This window comes from Sciurus carolinensis, chromosome 8 (assembly GCF_902686445.1).
Source record: "Sciurus carolinensis chromosome 8, mSciCar1.2, whole genome shotgun sequence".
Lineage (NCBI taxonomy): Eukaryota > Metazoa > Chordata > Mammalia > Rodentia > Sciuridae > Sciurus > Sciurus carolinensis.
Window position 1 is genome coordinate 16,820,059 of NC_062220.1, and position 7,061 is coordinate 16,827,119.

A 7,061-nucleotide genomic window follows, 5' to 3' on the forward strand; every position below is an offset into this window, starting at 1 on the left:
CACAATGTAGATTCATGCCATTTGTGTAATCATACATGCACATAGGGTAATGATGTCTGTCTCATTCCACCATTTTTTCATACCCCCCCTCTCATTTTCCTCTACATAATCCAAAGTTCCCCCATTCTTCTCTCACTCCCCACTCCCCCACCCTCATTATATATCATTCTCCACTTATCAGGGAAAACATTCAGCCTTTGGTTTTTTGGGATTGGCTTATTTCTCTTAGCATGATAGTCTCCAATTCCATCCATTTATTTGCAAATGCCATAATATTATTATTCTTTATGGCTGAATAGTATTCCATTGTGTATATATACCAGAATTTCTTTATCCATTCATCTGTTGAAGGGCATCTAGGTTGGTTCCACAATCTAGTTATTGTGAACTGAGCTGCTATAAACATTGATGTGGTTGGTCAATTGCTGGATTAAAATTGCAATGGCTTGGTCTCTTTATTGTGAGTTGTCTTCCCTTGAAACCAACAAGTAATTAGTGGAATGACATGTTGGAACTATGGAATTATCTTTTCATTCACTGTAATAACATTGATGATCCCTCCTGGGATCATTTCTTCATTATCAGGGACTCTGGCTATGCTGAAAATCGGAGTCTCATAAAAATGAAAGAAAACTTCTTATTCTGTTTCCACTAGTTACTAAATTTATTAATTTTTTGTTGTTGTTTTCTTGTTGGTGTTTCTTTGTTTTCATGATGCTGGGAATCAAACCCAGAGTTTCAGATATGCTAGTCAGGCACTCTACCCCTGAGCTGCAACCATAGCCCTAGTTCACTCCTTTTTAGAATAAGGGGTGATGCAGGTACTGTCTTCAATGGTAGCAAATGCAGTTTTTTGTTTTGTTTTGTTTTTTGTTTTTTTAAATAAACTATTTGTTTCCACAGCAGAAACAGAAATCATCAAGGTCAAAACTAATTCTTAAAAGTACAGTCACTGCCTTCCAATTTCGTTTGCCCAAATACCTTTAATGCAGCAAATCATCAAACCATCTCATGCATTTAGGAAACTTTCATAAAAAAGAAAAAGAAAAAAGAAAAAAAGAAAACATCTTGTCCATTATTTCAGGTTCTTATAATATTAAAATGAATATTTACCCTGGTTTCTTTGTTAATAGTAATCAGTCCACCATTGGGGAGTACAAATTGTTTTATTATCATCAACATGGTACTTAAGTGAATGCAATCTTGTCGAGTACATGGTGACTTGGGTTTTGTTTCTACATCTGTCACCTGGCGAAGGAAGGTACCATCTTCAGGATGTTCCGTGTCATCCATTTCATACATACATGATGCTGCTATTGCAAGCGTAGTCCCATCGTTGCTGAAGGCAAGGGATGCGATGTGGTAGGTACCAATGGAACTGGCACAGTCACTTTTTATTAAATGGATCCCAAATATTTACAGATCCATCAGAACCACCTGTGGCAAATGTATTGTGGAAGTTGTGAACTGAAACGGCATTGACTGGGTAAATCTGCTCAATATTATTTTCTTTTAGTCTGTGACATTTGAACGCATACTTCTTCTTCTGAACCTCAGGGCTTGGGTCCAGGGACTCAAAGGCCACCAGCCTTCAGTAGAGCTCAATACATAGCCCTGCTTGTGCGGAAATGCTCCCAGGCAGCGAGTCCGGCTTTAGAGGCTGGACTCGCTGCGCTGCTGCACATAGCCAGTGTGCTAAGTCCCACACCAACACTGCGGCCCGCCGGACCTACAACCAGTCGGTCTCCAGACACCGAGAGGGTGTGCACCTTGATCAGTGCTCACATCATGCATTTCCCACTGATGATCCAATCCCCGACTCCAGGTATGCGTTGGATCGCAGAAGGCGCAGGACAGGACCACGCAGGTGGGTGGTGCTTGAGCCGCGGAGTTGGTGGGCACATGGTCTAGGCGTGCGCTCGGGTCCCAGGACGAGACCAGCAGGAACTGGGAGGTGTTGGGGCTGAACTTCAACGAGGAGATGCCATTTAGAATCGGTCATCTTGAACTCACCTCTGAAGTACGCCTCAGCTGCTTGCCGCCGCCTCCTTGCTTCGCTCCTGTTTCTTTTTCTTTCTTTATTTTTCTTTTAATTTACATTTTAGTCTATTTTTCGAGTATTTTGGTCAACTCATAGATTTTCATATATTTAAGATATTTCATTCGATTTGACATATGCAAAGAGTGTTCTGGCTTTCACCAGGCAGCCCTGTTTTTGTGACTTTTTTTTTTTTTTTTTTTTTTTTTTTCAGTACTGAGGATTGAATTTAGGGGTGCTCAACCCCTGAGCATCCTCAGCCCTTTTTACTTATTTATTTTTGATACAGGGTCGCAGTAAATTGCTAAGGCTGGCCTCAAACTTGCAATTCTTCTGCCTCAGCTTCCCAAGGCTCTGGGATTACGGGCATACACCACCTGCTTAGCTTTTGTGACTTTTGGATACCATGTTATTAGTTTTGGATGGCTTCCTTGCTTTTTGCATCAACAAGATGTCTCAGGCATGCTGGCAACATTTCCTGGAGTCACTAATTTCTCCAAGGAGTTCTGGTTTCCTGAGTCCTAGGGACACTAATGCTCCAAGGTGTCATTGCTTCTAAGTCTTTCAAGAGAAACAAACAGAAAAATTATCTTTAAATTCATAAATTCATAATAGTGCTCATCAAAATGTAACAAGTCAGTGCTTTAAGATTTTTGCTTTTTGTTTTGTTTTGGTTTTTGTTTAGGTATACATCTCTTTCCTCTGGTATCATCCTTAAAGAGAAGGAGGATAGTAAGATAGCATGTCCCTGGAACACTTCTAGTTTCCAGGAAACTAAACTGGTCAAGTCAAGGAACAAACTAGGCTGGAATGTCCAGATATGCATTATCTTGAGGGACCCTGGGTTTCACTCATGCATACTGGGAGATAGGCAAGCTAATGTTATCTACAGAGAGTTGCCTTTTGCACATTTAATAGGACAGGTGCTTCTTGGGTTGCTGGTAATATAAGCAAGCTAATGCTGATGAGGTCACTGCTTCTGCAACCTAACATATAAAACTCCTTTCCCGGGGAAACTGGAATGGAACTGAGTTCACTGTGGAAGGTTATGTGTCAATCATCACCAATGGACACCACGAGTGGACAAAACACCAGGAGGGAGAGGAGGCCCTGGCTGAGGAGGCACCAGGAGGGGACTGATTTGCACCTCTCACCACTGGAATTTCTCAGCCCTGCACTGCTAGGCTGTGGACCTGATACCTTCTATACTGAAAATGTTTCCAAGTAAAATCGTTACAGACAGATTTGAAAATTAGCGCAGACTGACCCCCCAGTCACCTCACCCTGTGTGAAGTTGGTCCCCTTCCACATGAGCCCACTCACATAGAAGCTGACACCTCCACCCCTACTACTTGTACCCTGACCACAAGATCCTTGCTCTGCGGGACTAATGCAAAATTGTTTTTCTGAGAATGTAATTTCTGAGAATATGACTATATGACTCTTCTTTGTAACTTTCCATTGTATGAAATGTACCTTGTAATTATGATTGTTTTCCCAGACCCCCCTTCTTTGTGGTTTTAGGCTTGGGGTCAAGGATTACAGAGCTGCTTGGTTCTCTGCACACTTGGCCCTGGCTGGAAATAAACTTTTGTCTTTATCTTTGAAGGACCTGGAGAATTATCTGGAAATTTGGGAATAGCACCTTAACAAAGTTAACATTCACTTTATTCTACAGTCTACCTGAAAGCACTTCAGAATAACAATATAAATACTGGCAATAAAACTACTGAGCAAAATTTAGAGTTTCTTTGCAATTTCTTTTATCTTAAATACTATGGTGACTCAAGTACCTACTTTTAAGACCTTTTAAGTTCATTTCTTTTTCTTCATGGTTATATTAGCAATTCGATGGTCAGTTAGGATCATGTATTTTAGTTTGCTTTTAGTTTTAAGAATTTTTTTTCTTCTTGGTTTAATTTGGATTCATAGAATGTTTAAATAGTCCAAAAAGTCAAGACTACATAAATTTATGTACTAAAATTTTTCTTATTTTCCATCTGGAATAGTTGTTGTTTGCTTTGTAACAAATCACCCAAAGCTTAAGATAGTGACATTGTTATTTTTTGCAGTTTTTTTAAGTTGATTGGACAGTTCTATTATATGTAGTTTTGACTGAGGTCATGCATATGGTTGCATTCAGCTAGCATTTGGGATGGAACATTCTGGAAGTACTCCTTCACTGGTCTGAAAATAAATGTCAGTTTGAGCTCCTTGGTTTTTTTCTGTTCAGTGGCCTGTCTTTCCATGTGGTGATGTCCCATCCTACAGTTCTTTCCGTGAGGCTTTTTGTTCAGAAGGACAGCCCAGGCTTCTTCACAGCACGACCACTGGATTCCAGGGATCAGAGGCTGCCGGGCCTGATAAGGTTGAGGTGGGGAAGCAGCACAGTGTCACTTCTGCTTTATTCAAAGAAAGTCAAAAGGCCAGATCAGACTTAGAGGCAGGGAAAGAGACAGCGCTTCTTCCTGGGAAGGACAGCCTGTTTACACAGGGAAACGTCGTCTGGGGCAGTCATATTTAGAGAACACCTACCACACCATTGCTACCTTCTCTACCCACTTCCTCCTCCACAGATACTGATTTCAAAAAGAAGAGAAGATGTGGAACCCTTAATGAGAAGTGGATCTCACAATGCTTGGTAAGTGTATTACTTTGTATAAAACAGATAAACTATTTTCATCAAGTTTCCCTGAATCCAGTAAGAACATGACAGGAATGAATAAAAAAAGAACCAAAGAAGTGGTTGATTTGTGAATGCAGGTTGATGATATTTGAAGGTGGGACCTTTGGAAGCAGTGAGGGTTACATGGGGTCACCAGGGTGGGGCTCCCAGGATGGGATTGGTGGCTTTATAAGAAGCAGAAAAGAAACCTGAGCTGACAAGTTCCCATTCCCTCACTATGGATTGCCACCTACCATGTCACCAGGCAGCAGGAAGGCCCTTGTCAGATGCAGGCAGGGTGACATTAGACTTCCTGGTTTCAGAATGGTGAGAAATACATTTCTCTTGTGTAACAATTATCCAATCTGTGGTGCTCTGTTGTAGTAGCACAGATGGAATAAGACGGTTTCCCAGTTATGTCTTTCCCTAAAGCCGTTTCATTCACTTTAACACACGTACATTTTCAAAATGGAATTAACTGTAGCATTATTTCAGAGAAGTAAAACTCCATGTTGAAATATCTGATTAATACCTTCCACTCTTCTTGTCATTTTTAAAATGGGAAATTATCCAGTTCCCTCCAAGTAATCAGCTTCATTAAATAGTTGATGTATCTCCCAAGTAATACGTTCTCAATAAATCAGGAAGTTTTTCCCTCTAAATCATACATTTAGAGAGAAGCCAAGAAAGAGTGGGCAAGAGTAAGCACTTTGAAGAAAAGAGAGAAGTTCATTCAAATCCCTCTTGCACCATGATCCATGTGAATCTGAGCAAATGACAAATTCCGAGAATCTCAATTTAATCAGCTATGAAGTGTAGATAACCAAATGCAAATCTCTTATTTGTTTTGAGGGTTAAATAAGTATTTTGCATGCAAAGTGCCTAGCATAGTACTTCATAAATAGTATGTATTCATAGATGGTACATGGTGGGATTATTTCATTGCTATTTTCTATTTAATCAGTGCTAGAATGACAAACAGCAGGTTATAACATAGAATTCCTGGATCTCTTTTGATTCCATCAACAGCAGCCCTGTTGAGTGAAGTTGTACAGCATACGTGAAATTTAATCTGTCTGTTAATATCAAAATGCTTTTTTTTTTTTCCAAACTGAAGGTGTTTTGTAACAGGTTTTCTATAGGTGACATTCACCTTAATTGTGTAAACTGGGATGCGTGTTTTTCTGTCATGACAGGAGAACCAGTTCATTCCTGCTTCTGTGCTCATTCGCTATGATCGCCCACCGCCCGCAGGCGGTGGGTGATCACAACGCGTTCGCTCTTTTGATCACAGGAACCAAAAAGGAAAAACTTTATTCCACAAGTCTCCGACTTATATTGAGAACATCAGCCTATCAGAGAGTAGACTACCAGGAAAGTCAGCCTATCAAGGAACAGTCTCCAGGCGGATACCAAGATTGCCTCATGTACAACAGCCAACCAGAGTTACTTCCTAAAACTTGTATATGAGTGCAGCTAAGTCTGGCAAGCTGCCAGGTGCCATCTTAGAGATCAGGCCACGGTGCGGCTCTGGGGCCCTCAGAGCCCGCCCCTGACAATTCGCTATACCTCAGCATCTTTGGAATGGAACATCAAGACGCTCTGTGGGATTTTCCAAAAGGGCAACACATTCAAACATAAAAATGTGCTTCTTCTACAGGTGCCACAGCCAGGTCTCTGCTCATCCCTGAGACCTCCCAGCACATTTTGTGAGTATTCAACATGAACATCAATGGCAGATTACTTTCTGCCACCACTTCCCAGAGTGTGGGGTGGGGTGGGGTAGAACTTGCCTAGTATGTGGAGGCCCAGTGCCACAAAAACAAACAAATAAACAATCAATAATAAAATTATGTTGTCTTTGAGCCAGGCCTGGTGGCTCACACCTGCAATCCCAGTTACTCAGGAGGGCGAGGCAGGAGAATTACAAGTTCAAGATCAGCCTCAGCAACTTAGCAAGACTCTGTCTCAAAATAAAAATTTTTAAAAACCCTGAGATATCTCATACTAGACAAAGGTGCCGATAACATACATTGGAGAAAAGATAGCCTCCTCAATAAAGGGGGCTGGGAAAACTGGAAATCCAGATGCAGCAAAACAAAATTAAACCCCTCTCTCACCCTGCACAAAGCTCAACTCAAAGTAGATCAAGGACTTAGGAACTAGAACAGAGACCCTGTGCCTTAATAGAAGAAAAAGTAGGCCCAAATCTTCCTACGTAGGTTTAGGACCTGACTTCCTTAACAAGACTCCTAAAGCACAAGAAGTAAAATCAATAAGTGGGATGGAATCAAACTAAAAAGTTTCTTCACAGCAAAGGAAACAATCAATAATGTGAAGAGAGAGCCTACAGAATGG

General features: G+C 41.0%; 1 pseudogene; it reads right to left on the reverse strand.

The window, feature by feature from the left end:
* Window positions 1-1,080: 1,080 nt before the first annotated feature.
* On the reverse strand, window positions 1,081-1,989 carry LOC124991263 (mitotic checkpoint protein BUB3-like; annotated as a pseudogene).
* Window positions 1,990-7,061: the final 5,072 nt, after the last annotated feature.